The 15,220-nt window shown below is 41.3% G+C and overlaps 2 long non-coding RNA genes across 2 annotated transcripts in view; one reads left to right on the top strand and one right to left on the bottom strand.

The window, feature by feature from the left end:
- LOC108448159 overlaps positions 1-13,231 on the bottom strand; it is a 17,277-nt gene extending 4,046 nt beyond the window's left edge. The window contains exons 1-2 of the long non-coding RNA XR_001863954.1: positions 13,126-13,231; positions 67-3,130 (exon numbers count right to left, since the gene is read on the bottom strand). This is a non-coding gene — a long non-coding RNA (uncharacterized LOC108448159). The remainder of the gene's footprint in view (positions 1-66; positions 3,131-13,125) is intronic.
- The window catches only part of LOC108448160, a 156,622-nt gene that overhangs the window by 27,490 nt on the left and 113,912 nt on the right, over positions 1-15,220 (top strand). The gene's annotated exons all lie outside the window — the stretch shown is intronic.

Here is a 15,220-nt window from a genome sequence, read left to right as displayed (position 1 = left end):
CGCGGGAACAGCGCGCCCGCGACCACCGGTGCGACCGATCCTTGGCTCCTCTCGGGGTGTACAAACCTCTGCAGTTTTTATCCATTCTGCACCCCCGTATCCCATGTCCGTTCCAGCCGTGTGTGTGTATGTGTGTAGGTATGTCACCGGATCGTTTAGTCTGGAAAATACCTCAGAGGTCATCGAGTCCAACCTTTGACCGATCATCACCTTGTCAACTAAACCATAGCGCTGAATGCCATGTCCAGCTGTTTCTTGAACATCTCCAGGGGTGGTGATTCCACCACCCCCCTGGGCAGCCCCTTCCAATGTTTGACAACTCTTGATGTGAGGAAATTCTTCCTGATGTCCAGCCTGAACCTGAAGGCTATGTCCTCTTGTCCCTTCACTAGTTGCCTTGGAGAAGAGGCTGGCCCCCACCTGGCTACAACCTCCTTTGAGGTTATATTTTGGCTGGAGTGGGCTAATAGATCGAGCATGGAGGTGGATTTCATCACCTCCCCAGGCAACTCACATACAAATCCAATTTCTCATTCTGTTCAGAATGAGTGTCTGCCTCAATCATTTACTTATTAAAAGGTCATCATAAGCACTAATTGATTACACCTCTTTTCTTCATAAAAATTTGACATCCTGTCTGAGCTCAGAGACTCATGAAAGGTCATGGCACAGGTTTACTGAAATGAATCATCTCTACCTGATTAAGCAGCCTTGACTGACTCTTTTCCTGTGGTCCTGGAAGCTTATTTGTGGTGGGGCCTAAAAATTAATCCTTCTTCCCAAATCAGGGCTGGATTAGCAGAGTCATTTCTCTCCAATCATAGGTGCACACACTAAGGATAGGCAGCTGCTTAGACATGTTTGAGGGACTCATGCCGTCTCGAAAAACAGCTGGTACCAACAGGCAGGGCTACAGCTCTGCAGTACGTTCCTCTGCTGGGATGGGAAAGTGCTGGTTTATGTTTGTTGCACTTTCCATTTGGGCAGAGATTGTAGGAAATAAATGGACAAACAGCTGTGTCAGCCAGTTGCAGCAGTATCCTACCCTGGCCTATTAACGAGCAACACTTCTTCCATGGGATTTTCCTTTATATTACTTGGTAGAAAGAAAGGAAAAGTCTTTTGATTTCCCATTGGATGATGTTTTGGAGATTTTTGTGATTTCCATAGCAAAATATTGCTACAATGAAATCAGCTTGAGGTTGAGGTGTTTGATAGCACAGGCTGCAGAAATGCGAGGCTGGATGGGCAGGTGTGTGCCATGCTATTGATCCAAAAGAATTCCTTTGGGGTGAGAGCAGGATGTGTGGCCCTTCTTCATCAGATGCTGGGGAAAGCTGTGTTCAAAATCATGCAGTTTTCCTAAATTTTGTGAATATAACCATATCCTACTCTCACAGTAGGATGTTCTGTCTGCTTAACCTTTCAAAAAGTAAATGGTCTAGAAAATTCTGGAGTTGAATTTCTGTACTTAGAAGTGCTGCTTTTATGAAGTTCCCGGGTAAGCCTGCACTGCCCTCCATGTAGGTTTCTCCCTTTTAGTCATTTGCAATATTTTTAGAGTGAAATTCCTGTCCAGACAAAGTCAGTGACAGAACTCCCATTGACTTTAATGGAAGCAGGATTTCACCCTTGATATGTTCTGGTAGCTGAGCAGTGGAGATAATTGATTCTTTGTCAGATTCACTCATTTGCTTACCAGTGTTTTCCTGTCCTTAGCATCTCAGTTTGTTTTTTTTTTTTTGTTTTTTTTTTTTTTTATATCACTGAAGGTAAACCAAAACAAAATCAAGCCCCTTCAACAAAAAGAACCCTGAGACAAAACCACTACTGGTATTATCAAAGTCAGAATTTACAGCTTATTGATAAACCAAGAATGATACTCAGGAAGAAAAATGATGCTGTATCTGCAGAGGAAACCAGAATGATTTTCTGTGACATTACAGCAATAGTTTATGTGGGGGTTAAGGACAAAAGGGGTGGCCAAATGATTCTTGTTCTGTTTCCAAGGCAGTTTGAAATAGTAATGCAAGAAATGGGGTGGGTTTTTTTGGTCGGATAAGGAGTCTTGTAAAAAGGCCAAAATGCTGGTGACTTTAATTACTAGGTTATTGATTGGGATAACATTTATGCAAGTGCTAGGGGGAGCATATTCCTCAAGGAAGGTGCAGCAGGGCAGCATTGCTGTTATTTTACAATTTGCTGAATTGCTAATAGTGAGCAAGAATGGGGCTGCATGAATGCAAAGTAGAAGACTGGGCAATATTTTATGTGCAGTGATAAGGTTTTGCCTGAAATTTGCCTTCGTGCTACATAGAGAAAGTTATCAGATATCCATTGTAAGGAAGCATTCAACACTGTTCAAAAGACTGGAAATATGAAGTATCTCACTGATTAGTTGCAGTCTAGTGGCTGGTATTTCTTTAATTTGCCTTTATTTTTTGAACAGTGTTAATAGGAAATAAAAAAAGAGAAGAATTCAGAAGAAGGCAATTTGGGAAAAGCTATACCTATGAAAAGAGCAAGTTATTTAGAGGATAACAAAAGAAACAAATCTAAATTAGCAGCACTGAATGTCTCTGGTCACAGCCAAGAAGCCTTCCAAACATATTTCCATTAAATAGGAAGTATAGCACAAAATTGTTCACTTGTTAAAAAAAGAAAAGACATTTAGAGACAAAAATGCCTTTTAAAAAGAAGCACTTGAATGTTTGTGGCCTCAGTCTGTGCCTGCAGGTCACACTGACTTCAGTGAGACACTTGTTTATTCAAGAGCAGAAATATGGCAGTATCCTATGGACAACTTTTTTTTTTTCAACAACTGTTCATATTTTTCTGCCTCACACCATGGTGCTTTTTGCCACACACCGTGTTTTTTTAAGGATTACACTCTGTCTTCTCCATCAAAGCCATTACACATACACATATATTTTTAGTTCTGCATACAGTATTGCTCACATGTGTGAGAAGATATGTCTGTGTTGTAGGCAAAAGCAGCACAGATCCCGTACAGATTCCCAAACCACTGTTATTAACTGTTTTGTTCACCAGGATACTCCTGCTGTGCTTACCTGATGAGGCAGGTGTATGCTGTATTTCAATCACATTTGACAGAAAGGAGAGTCCAGCTCTAAAAAAGAGAAACAAATACAGGATGTTTATGGCTGGAAATGTCCACTAAGCTGAAAATAATACATTTGACAAAACGTTATCAATTATGTGTCTGTCTCGGACTTTGGCTGGCTGTGACAGCTACTTCTGTCCTTCATAAACCTGGGCGATGGAGTTGTCATTTTTATTGCAATTTTTAATAAATGTGACTGCCATAAAATACCTGTTGATTGAAGAATCTTTCAAATGGCATTTCACTCTATACAGGTTCTGTAAGGGAGTGATTTTAAGGAGAAAAGATTGAAGAGTAGTCAAAATATTGGATGGTAAAAGAGAATTTTTTGGAGAAGGAGGACTCGCACAGAGCATGTTAAATGAGGAAAGGTTAATCAAGAGATGGATTTAAGGCTTCATGTGTTAAAATCCTGTCAGGTGGGATGGTGAACCTTCCAGATTGTAATAAATATCCTGCACACATTTTGAACTCTCAGTCTGCTACAGCAGTGCAAGCTCCCAGGCAGGGGAGGAGCAGGAGCAGCTCTGTCCTGCACTGCTGGTAGTTGATTAATGTGGGATCTAACAAGTCCCTTCTTGATATTCCAGCCAGCCAGATTTAGCATGACACTTATCTCTTCACTTGCAATCTCTTCACTTGCAATCTCTGTTCTTCATCTGAATTGATCTGTGCCATGATTCTCTGGTGTGTTAATGAGTTTTCTGTGTGGTGGAGTGCTAGAGGCCTTGTTAAACTCCAGGGACATCCTGCCTACTGCATTTTATTTATACACCCACTCTGATACTCTTGACAAAAAGAAGCTGAGTTGTTTATCTTTAAGTTTTTGACAAAAAATTTGTCTTACAGTAATTTTCTCTGCTCTGGCTGCCCACAGAGGCAAATCCAAATATATTATTCACCTGCTATTTCAAAACCATTTAAACTTGCCAAGTCTAAGTGGTGTTTTACACGATTGTGCTGATACTCTTGAAGTTGTTACTAACTGCCTCAGAAGTAATTTTTGATTGTGGTTGCATTCAGCAGAAAGATGACAAGGCATGTTCTTTTCTCTGTCAGGCTGAAGTGATATAAGGATAATATGCCTGCCCTCAAAACCAAAATGTTTTGGAAGCAATGTTTCTGCAGAGTCTGTTTTGTTCATTAAAGCTGCCAGAGCCCTCCCTTGCCTGCTGCCTTATTTCATTGCTTTTTAAATCCGTTTTAACAGAGCTTGGTTGCTGTTTGGGAAGATGTTGTCTGGAGCATTCAGCTGTTGTGCGTGGTTTGGGAGATCTTTTGCTAATCCATTTGGAAATCCCTGTGTTGGTGAGAAACCAGACCTTAGATGAAGCTGTGGTTGCTTGTGTCTTTGTGTTGCTGGCTGGCTGGCTAGGAGGGACTCTCCCACTCTCCTGTACTTTGCCACATGAATCCATGCCTCAAACATACACTGCAGAAGTGTATTCAGCTTGGTTTTATAGGGAAAAGGGACTGGAAGCACCACCCAGCAAGGTGTCGTGCTCTTCAAACTCTTCTCCTGACAAAGCACCAACAGCTCGTGCTCTCTGTCTGCTTCCAGATGCTGTCACATGATGGTCAGTCTGTGTAATTTCTGACTGTCCCACATCCCATGTTTTTGCTTTTTCGGAGACTAAGGGTTGCTGGGTCTGTTTTGCAATGTCTCATGATCCAGGCTTACCAGCTTGGATCACTGATGGAAATCCAGCTTTTCTGGAGTTTTCTAGGTCACTGAGAAGCAGAATGTATAGTATTAAACAGGCATTGAATTTTCACACAGGCTCATGTTTGTTTGGCGTTTTTTTCTTTTTTTTTTTTTTTTTAATAAAGGTGGAATGGTGCTGTAGAAATGCAACTGAATTTTAGTTATAAAAAATACTCAGCTACTGTAATAACGAACAGGAACATGAGATGTAGGATCATCTACTTGTGTGGAACAACTATTGCAGACACTTCAAAATGCTTATTGCAGTTTGATTTGTTCCATCTTCCCCTCCCAATCATAGTTATATCTGCCAAAAAAAATCTTTTTTCACCCCATACTTGTAGTTTTACAATATCCTTTTATGAAGAGCACTATACTGCACAAGATTTTGTAGGTACTTTAAAGAATGTATTTCCAACAATATCTTTAAAGTGCTTAGGGCTGACAAATCCAAAGATATCCCAAAGCCCATGAAAGAAATATAATTGATTGTATAATTACCATAGCTTCTGCAATACCACTGCAACTGAAGTTGTTTGTATGGTTTCTGTCCCTCTTCTCAGCTTCTAGAGTATCGTCCTGTGAAGATACTCAAAATCTGGCATTCTTTAGAGAGTTCACTTTGTTCTCCTTAGTGCTGCAATTCCACATGAGCACTGCTGTTAGCAAAGACAGCTCTGATGACGATTCTATAGTGCAAACTAGATTAGAGGATAGATTCAGTTTCAGTCATGCAGGTTCAGGTCAGAACTGACTCCACTGCCACCAGCTGAGTTAATCTGTCCCTGCACCAGTATAGCTGGTGCCATCACCAGAGCAATAACCAGTTTTAAGCTGCTGTTGGGAGTACTTAATTGATGTTAGAGGCTGCATGAAGGTAAATTCCTTTATATTCTCAATTTTTGCCAGAGAAGTTGAAGTGGAATATATGTACCTGTGTGTGTATAAAAACAAAGCCATTTCAGTTTCAAATGTGTGTTGCAAAGAAGATAGCCAACTTTTTAAGGCCATGTGATCTTACAGTTTCTAATAAAATTGTCTCATCCCTGACCTTTTACTCACATTTGAGGCAGTGGGAGTAGATACTTTTATCTTCAGATAAGGATGGGGAAAGTTTCCTAAAAAGTTCCTTTATTCAATCACCAATTAAACCTGAGAGTTTTAATGGGATAATTTCACAAGTTGGAAAAAAACCCAAAACAACAAAGCAATGATCTTCTTAAAATAGAATTGACTCTAAAATACTGTAATTGAAGTAGTATTTTGGAAGCCTAAATCCACAGCTGTTGGTGAAGATGTATTCAGTGGTTCTTTGGAGCTGAACTAATACAGTTTAATAAATTATAGGTGAATTATAGCAAACAAAGAGTTTAAAGTCTGAAAGTTTAAAAGAGTATTCTGTTCTGCCAAACAAACATGGAATGATACCAGTATTATGCTTTTGGGATGAATTTCTAGCTCTATCAGAGTAGATAGTATCATGTAAAAGAAGTCTGGCTAAGCTAGTTAGATTAGGGATCTGTTCAGACCATAACAATCTCATGTGTATTGCAAGCAAGAATTAATTACATTCTTTTATAGTTTTATACCTGTAGAATCTTTATCTTGATTCTGTTATGTGGTCTTTTACACATTTTAGAGATTGCGCACCAAAGATCAAGCTCAGAAAACCCTCTACAAAGATTATTTGACCTTTCTTGGGGTGTCTACAGGGATATCACTTGGGAGAGATAAATAATTCTCATTAAGAATCCTGCTGACAGTTGGCAGACCAGGTGGTCCTGAAGAACACAAGTGCAGGGTCTCTCATCTCGAGTCTTTAAAGATTGTGCAGGTGTGAAGAGGCTTATTGGTGCTCTGAATTAAACCCAACCCTTTGTTTTAGTTTCAACAAGAGCTGTTTGCCTTGTGTTTTCTGCATATGCCCTGCTGTCTCCCTGAAATGTGCCCAATTTGCTCTCGACCTTGCAGCACATTTTGGAGTCTTGTAGAACTCTTCTTTTGTGCTTCTCTTTATTTTGAAATAACCAGTTTCCAAGCTGCCTTGTGGGGTCCCATTAGGCTGCAATGGCCCATTGCCCACTGTCCATACCAGTGCTCTTCTCTCACAGTGCTGCTGCTGACTCTTGCCCAGAGACATACAGCCTTTCCTTGCTAAGAAATGCTGATTCGTGTCACAGGTTGTCCTTTCTCACTTCAGACCGTCTCTAACCACTCTCTGCCCAAGATTCCTGCTTCACTTTGGGCCAGCACACAGTGCCAAGGTGTTTCAAACACTGTTCCAGAACTATGGCTTGTATGTAATCTCAGCTTTCATGGGAACAGTGAAAATGCAGATAATGTAGGAGAGAAGGAAACCTGCATTCCTGAATTGAACGTACCTGATGGAGAGCTGCCTGGATTCAAAAATACACTACACCTCTGTTATGTGCAAAGTAAGCCCTGCATCTTCGTTAAAAAAGCTCTTTAGTTAAGTGAATAAAGTTATGGCTTTACTAAAGCCCTTCCTGAATGGAGATTTTAAAAATTTTTAATCATTTTGAAATGAATGACAATGAATTTAAATTTATTTATTGCTTTTGTCAATTCTATCTAAACCTCCACTGCAATCATTGAAGTTACTTACAGGCAGAGACAACAGTAAACCAACATCTGTGTTTGTATGGGTAGAGTACATGAAATTTCTTAGTGTGTCTACTGTCAGTTTTCATTTTTCCAGCTGTACTTGCCTGTTCTTTTGGACATTTTGCTCTCCGTAGTAACCCACTGCCAAACCTTATAAAATAGCATTTCCTTTCATATCAAGAATACTACCAGAACCTTGTCGAAAGGAATTCTGTTCTTGTGCCTGGCATTAAGAAAGTGTGGTTAAAGAAACTGCAGTTTGAGATATCCATCAACTACACTGCAAATTATTTCATACAGGAAGTAATGGCTTTCTGCTGAGATCATTAAAATGAAATTCTTGACTTGTCTTGGGATCTTTGAAGGTGTGGAGAGGCAGACTTGCAGAGTTCCGTGCCTGTTAGGCATATCTGCATGCTGACCTGCCTTCCAGGCAGACCTGAATAAGTTGCTTGCCTGAAAGGTGATGTACAAAGGCTCATAACTCACTTTCCAGGCAGACAAGAACAGGTACCTGTCTAGGAGACAGCTCTTTGTTGATAACCTGCCTCCAAGGCAGATCTGTCTAGTTATCTGTGCTGTCTTTGAAGCAGCTCCACACAGAGTTGTGTGTCCTCAGCGGGCTTGCTGCTGCCTGCCTGGGAGGTACTGGGGCTGATCATCTTCCTTCTAGAAAATCCTGAGCAATTAGTTACCCCAAACATCATCTCTCCAAAAGGGACATTTACAATATGAACTTGCAGATGTGTTTAGTTCTGACTGATCACTGCGTCTGGTATTCTCTATTAACCTCCCATGTATAAGAGCTGTAGCAAACATTCCTCTCCCACGTTTAGAAAAATAAAGAACTTGTCAAAAATTTCTGCTAATATAGCACAGAGCTCACACATGCTGGTTTCTGTGTCAGTAATCAGGCTGCCAAACTTGCTGAAGGGAAGGAAGGGAGTAGGGAGACTTTTTTTTAAAAAATTCAAAATTGCTATGCTGTGTTGAAGGACTAATGGGAAGGAGACACTGTATATTTCAATGTTCTGTCTTAAAAATGGCATCTAATTATTATGAGGCAGGGAACTGGTTCTCAGTCACTTATACAACATCATAAGTGCTACATGCTCATTTCTAATCAGAGAAATGCTTTATTTTACTTGGAAGAAAAGGAGTAATTACTAGTTAACAGTAAAATGCAATTTAGTTTCTTTTCCTTTCTTAGAGAAATTGAGATTGCAAGTCAGATATTAGATTTGAGAAAAAATATTCACATACCTCAAGGCCATAAAGCAGCAGCAGTTAAGTCACCTGATAAAGGATAGACCAGATATTAAGCATTTTTATGTTTGGTGCAATATTGTTGTGTAGGTATATCAGTGTAATTCTGCAGTAGGTTGGTTGCAGTTGGTTATAGTCCCTCTGGCAGGCACAGAATGAGCCCAGAATTAGGCTCTTATTTTAGGTCTGCTTGTGTTTTGTGGAGGAAGCGGGCCTTTTACTTTAGATATGTTAGTCCTGGATACAGTGAGACACATCCCATGTGTTTGGAAAACATTGTGCTAACTTAGGAAGTGCAGCAGTTCACAGGAGGTACTGCAGTACCTGTTGGTGCTACTCTGTTTCTTCCTGTAGTCTGACCCAGTTCAGTTCTGGACTAATATCTGCTGTCAGGGATAACTTCTCCCTCTTTCAGTCCCCCTAAATCTCTCAGCTGGGGCGCTCTGCATGAAGAGCACTTAGGGGTGGTGCACTTTGTCCCAGCAAAGGTGTGTGGCCACCCTCAGGCAGAAGGCAGGAGCACTTTGCTGTAGGGAGACACAGGTCCAGTGCAAGCTGTTCCCAACTTGTGGCTGGCCCAGTGTGATCTATATCATACCCCTGGATGCATGGAATGAGGGATTTCTGCTGCACAATTCTGCACACAGGCTGGGGAATAAGGAAGATTTCCCCCATCTCCTTATAGGCACTCTGGTGCCTCTGTATCATAGAAGAAACATGATTAAAAAAGACAATCTTGTACTTGGAAAGGAAAGCAGTGAATTTTATATTAGTGCTTTAATTCTGATCTAGGCTAGTTTCAAAGTATGGAAAGGCTTTCTTCTCCCTCTTCTGCCCAAATTAATTTCATTCGTAGGGCATGAGGAATAGAAATTAGGAGCCTGAAGTCATGCTGTGATATCCAGAAATACAGGTAGGATCCCCTTTGTTTTTTTCCTCATCTTTCTTTCCCTCAACCTCTTTCACCCCATCTTTATTCCAGCATATTTTGACTAATGATTGTGGCTGAAGAAATTGAAACCTGCTCATGGGTATTTCTCAAGCAGACTAAGTTTGTCAGCTAAATTATTCATTGTGAAATAGCTCCTCAGAGGCAAGGACTATACTTAGTGTGATGGTGACCGGGCTGGACCTTTGGGTACTGCCACAACAGTCGGATGCAGTGTTGACAACATTCACAGTTTCAAAGGAGCACAAATGACAACACAGATCTCTCCATCACACATGGGTGGTGTGCAGGGGCTGCTCAGGAGAGGAGAGTTGGGTGCTGACAGGGAGCAAATGCCCAGTTACAAATAAAAAGTTGCAACTGCTAAAATGTAGTGAAACTGGGTATAATGCTTGGGTGTAGGATATTTATTAAAATTCTGCCTTCGTGGGACATAGCTGTATCCAATCACTTCCCCAGCATGTAATTAATCAGGGTTAATTTGCTGTTCATAAGCCAGACTGAGATTGTTTCAAGTCACCAGATGTCCTGGTGCTATGTGCCACTAACTGGGGTAGCTGTTGATCTGCAGGACTGAAACCATACTTATTTGAGTCCATGTTTTGCTTTCTGCAAAACCTGGAAATGCTTGTAATAAAATGATATGCTGTTACATATGTATCAGTTGATAATAGGTGGCAAGTTACTGGTCCAAATATATTTAAATAATTTTTGAGGAGTAATTTGAATAGTGCATTTGAAACATCAAAGTTTATTGAAGAAAATATACAAACCTGATGTTTTTGTCAAAAGCTTTGTAGGGATTTATAGGAAGAAATTACTTAGGAAGAAATTCTTCCCTGTGACGTTGGTGGGTTAGAGGGGGCTGGGAGCAACCGGGGGTAGTGAAGGGTTCCCCTGCCAGTGGCAGGGGGTGGAACTAGATGAGCTTTAAGGTCTTTTTCAATTCAAACCATTCTATAATTCTGTGATTTTCTTTTTATAGATGCAGTATGCTTTTCTAACTCAGCAGTTTGGAGTTTGCCAAATGTGTTGCACAAAAATCCTCTGATGCTCATCCATGTATATTTTGAGAAACACCAAGCACTAAAGAGAAGACTTCAAAAGACATGGACAGAGGAAAAGAGATACTGAAATCCAGTGGCTGTGTTAGAGAACTGAATTTGCAGTAGACATGGGTAACCAAACCTCTGAACCCTCCAAGCTTTAGTGAATCCAATAAAGGGGAACACAGATCTGAGCTCTCCATAGTTACTAGTTTGAGTTTTGTGATGCTGAAGTTCCCTGCCAGGCTTTTGCTGATACTGTCCATGCTCTTCATCTCTATCCTGCATAACAAAATATCTCCTCACACAGTATGCCATGGTCTCCTACATACAGTAAGAATGATGAGTGCAATTACCAGCTGGGAGTGAAGTGGAAAAACCTCAGCTTGTCCTCAGTTCATAACCCTTCACTGGATCAAATCAGGCACTCAGGGCACTTCAGAAACTCATGCCAGCTTCTTATGCACAGCATTTTTTACACCTTGGTCAAGGTTACTTTGTGGGGTGTGAATACCCATTCTGATGCACTGGGCAGAGAGTAAATTGCCTGGAAGTGCTATTTTAGACTTCAATGGAGAATATTTGCTTCCACCCTTTACTTGGGCCAGACTTTTTCTCAGGCATCATGTTTTCAGGGTGAGCTATGACCTGTTTTTCATTTTCTCCTGGCTGTTTCTCTCAAAAAATGGGTCTATCTCTGTGCTCCTTTCCAAATGAAATCCCACTGCTCATCCTGTTTTTAAATCAAATCAGCATTCCACCCTATCTCCTTTCTTCCACCTGAGATGTAATAATTTAAATGCATTGGGAAGGAAAAACAGCCACTAAATTTAGTGATGGAGAGAAATGTGTTAGAGTAAGTATTAGTCCTACAAAACGCAGAAGTCCTAGATTCTGGATTCTTGTGATTTTGTGCCTGTTTTGGAGATGGGTTATGACTGAGCTCTGATTCATGCTGCATTTTTTTCTTGACAGGGGTGTGAAGTTTATTATCACTGTCTAAGTGTTTGTATTGATAAACTGTGTTAGGCATACAGGGCCTTTGAGTCCGCTACTTCTCTGCTGGTTTTGGTTAAACTAGCACAAAGATTTAAAAACCACTGAGTGGGCTGCTAGACACAAGCACACAAGCAAGGTACTCACATACATTTTTTCCCCCTGAAAATCCATGTAGAAAGCCTAATGCATCTCACCCCTCCTTGAACTGTACACATTCCATAGGCCCTGTTTGTCCCTGACATCCCTTTAAAGCTGGAGCTAAGCTTGCTCTGCCTTTGCTCCATCGATCTGACTGACATCATTCGTCAGTCTGACTTTTATCTACACAGCTTTCAAGGCCTGTCCTGGGGCCTTGAAACTGCTCCCAGCTGGTTTCTATACCTTCAACAGGGCTCTGGTTTTGGCCTTGCAGCACCTTCCTCTGCTGCATCATTTCATTAAGAGTGGATCCGTCCTGGTACAACGTGTGGGCCCATTCTTCCTATCCCTGTGCCTCTTGGCCTTTGCTGGATTTAAACTCACCAAAAACACACAACACAATAGCAGGCAAGCAAATCAAGATGTATTTTTCTGCTAAATAATTAAAGTGTTCGCCATTTCTAACACAGCATGCAAGGAACATATTTTCCACATTCATGTGCTGAGTTTGTCTCTCATCATTACAGCATCCCCGAATTACGGGCTCTCTTCTCTTGGTGCACGTCCAGAAGTGCACCTTGCCCAAAGGCAGGATGGCAGCTTTTGCTCACTCTGAGTTTACTTGTAGATCGGAGAGCGTGAAAAAAAATGTGCTACCGGCATGGCCAGCAGCTAAATGTCAAAATTTGGCTCTAAGACAATACTACTTAAACTATTTCTCTAAGTAAGTGCTCCTTACACAAGGAGGGATTGAAGGATCAGACTCATAGCATTGTAAAATCACTCTCTTAGGAATATTCAGAATTGCCTAGAACATTTTGAATCTAATTCTCCAAACCCTCAGGCAGCTTTGAATATCTCAGCTCTAATGCATTGAAATAACAGACACTGGTAAAAAAAATGAGAGGGTGATACTCTGTTCTACCCAGGCGATTTCCCTCAGGGATGGCCGGGTGACTGTGGGCTGTGCTGCCGAGCTCCGCCAGCGCTTTGCCCCCGGGCAGGGCTGCCCAGGGGTCACTCACCGGGCACCCCTGTGCCCACAGAAGCCCAGGGTCACCCACCTGCCCCAAACCCGTGCTCTGCGGCTCTAAGGGTTTTTTGGTGGCAGGTGTTGCTGCTACATCAGCAGACAGACCAGCTTTCCCTGCCCAAGCTGCCGCTGTGCCGCCGCTGGAAACCTCCCAGTGCAGAGGCAGCGTCGAGGCAGCGCAGCGCAGAATTTCACCCTGATCTCTGCATTAGATGAATTTCTAAAGGTCTTTTATCTTACTTGGTCAGGTGTATTTCCTTAGGGAAATTTTTATAGCTTCCAAAGCTGCCGGGACTTGCTTTTCCCGCTGTCTGTGTGCAGAGGAAGACGATGGGTGGGATGCGCTTCCTCCCCCGCGCCAGCCGGGCTGCGGCGGCTCCCAGCACGGGCACCGCGAGATGGCACTGCGTTCCTGCTCTTCACAGCAGCTTCAACTTTACTTTAACCTTGCTCCAAGTTAAGTATTTCATCAGAAGGATTTCTTCTGAGCAAAGATTGTACTTTCCCTCAAAAAAACTGAACGGGGAAGATTGTTTTTATTGTCTTAAAAAAAAAAAAAATAGAGAGGCTGTAAAAGAAGCTGGTGGAAACTTCAGGGTTTAAAGAGGTAACTTGAAGGGAAAAAAAAACTTGAAGTTTTTCTTATTATGTCACCCAGTCCACCACCTCAGGTCACCCTGCAGCTGCAAATCTTGCAGTTGTGCAAGGGGACTGCTGTAGAAATGTCACGCAAGCATCAGAATCTGGTCACCGGGTTGTATGCCAAATTCACATTTTTGTGATGAGTTGTTTCCTTTTGAAGAAATGTTTTTCACCTAATATCTCTTCCTGTTTCTTTTTTCTTACCTTTTTCTTTATTTTTCTTTAATTCCAAAATCTCTAAGGGGTACAGCCAAGTCTCTGATTGAGAACAGGGATGAGGCAGTGGGGGCAGGATAAAAGAGTAATTTTTCCTCTTGCGCTATCAACTGAAGAACACCTTGGAATATTTGAAATTAGATTATTTTATATATATTGTATTACAGGACTGTAAACACTAAAATAATCACTTTGTAAATACCTTTTTGTAAGAATCATGTGTTTAATTCCTTCAGCTGAGAGTGAGGACAACACAGGAATAAATCCAGAGCAAGTAGGAAAAACTCCCTATGCCATCAGTTTTCTCCAGTAGTTAATATTACACTTAATGATGACAATGATGGAAATTATTTTGGAACAAAGTGCTATTTGAGATTTTTGGCATTTTATAAATTACATTTTAATGTGAATTTTGCTGTCTTATGTGAGCTTATATTATGCATGTTGTTGCAACAAGAAAAATGAAAGAGGAAAAAAACTCTTTGAGAACAATTTCTCTAAGGTCGACAGGTAGGTAAAATCTTAATTTAAATTGCAGACATTGCTTGGGACTCAGAAGGGAATAAATACATGGAGACAGCCTGTTCCAATCCTTTCAGTGCTCCACAGTACTGTCGAGAGCTGCGAGTCCTGCCCTTCCAGTCGTCGCTGGTGTAGTTCTGTACAGATGAGTAGGAAATGCTTCTTTATTTCCAAAATGAATTTCAGTCAGAGGTAGGCTAAAAGCACCATTCATTTAGATTAAAGATCTTGAAACTATCATGTTTGCAACCATTTGTCACAGTTTAAGTAGCAGTGCATAAATGTCGTGCTGTTGGTATACAATTTAATCTCTGCTGACAACAGCTCCATTTCTAAAGTTTCCTCAGCATCTTTTTTAATGGCTTACATTTCTTATAAACAACCTCTGCTGCTTATGCAGAAATGGGACAGCTCTGTAGGTTGCCAGGCCTGAATCTCCTCCACATGGGGAAAAAATGGTAAAGCATGAAGGGCAGTGTATGTGGGAGCATCAGGCAAAGGGTCTTTGCACCTGATTCCATGTGCATCCCGCTCAACACATAGGGTTCCATTCTTCAGGAGCATTTAAAGGCTTTTTGTTGTTTCAGGTCAGAACATGTAGGCTAGGTTTTGTTTTGTGACTTTTTCCACTGTTCAAAGCAGGGGAAAGATAACTCACAGGACAAGAGGTGGATTTTTTTCCTTCATTATGTTTCCTGTACCTGAAGGGAGCCTACAAGAAACATGGAGACAGTCACCTTGCAAGTGCATGTAGTGAGTGGACAAAGGGGAGTGGCTTCAAACTGAAAGAGGGTAGATTTAGATTAGATATTAAAAGAAAAATTCCTTAATGTGAGAGTGGTGAGACACCAGACAGGTTGCCCAGAGAAGCTGTGGAGTCTCCATCACTGAAAGTGTTCAAGGCCAGGTTGGATGGTTCCCTGGGCAATCAGGTTTGGTGGAAGATGCCCCTGCC

This window comes from Corvus brachyrhynchos, unplaced genomic scaffold (genome assembly GCF_000691975.1).
Source record: "Corvus brachyrhynchos isolate BGI_N302 unplaced genomic scaffold, ASM69197v1 scaffold126, whole genome shotgun sequence".
NCBI lineage: Eukaryota > Metazoa > Chordata > Aves > Passeriformes > Corvidae > Corvus > Corvus brachyrhynchos.
The sequence above is the reverse complement of the archived record's forward strand: the minus strand, read 5'-3'. Positions and strand labels throughout refer to the sequence as shown.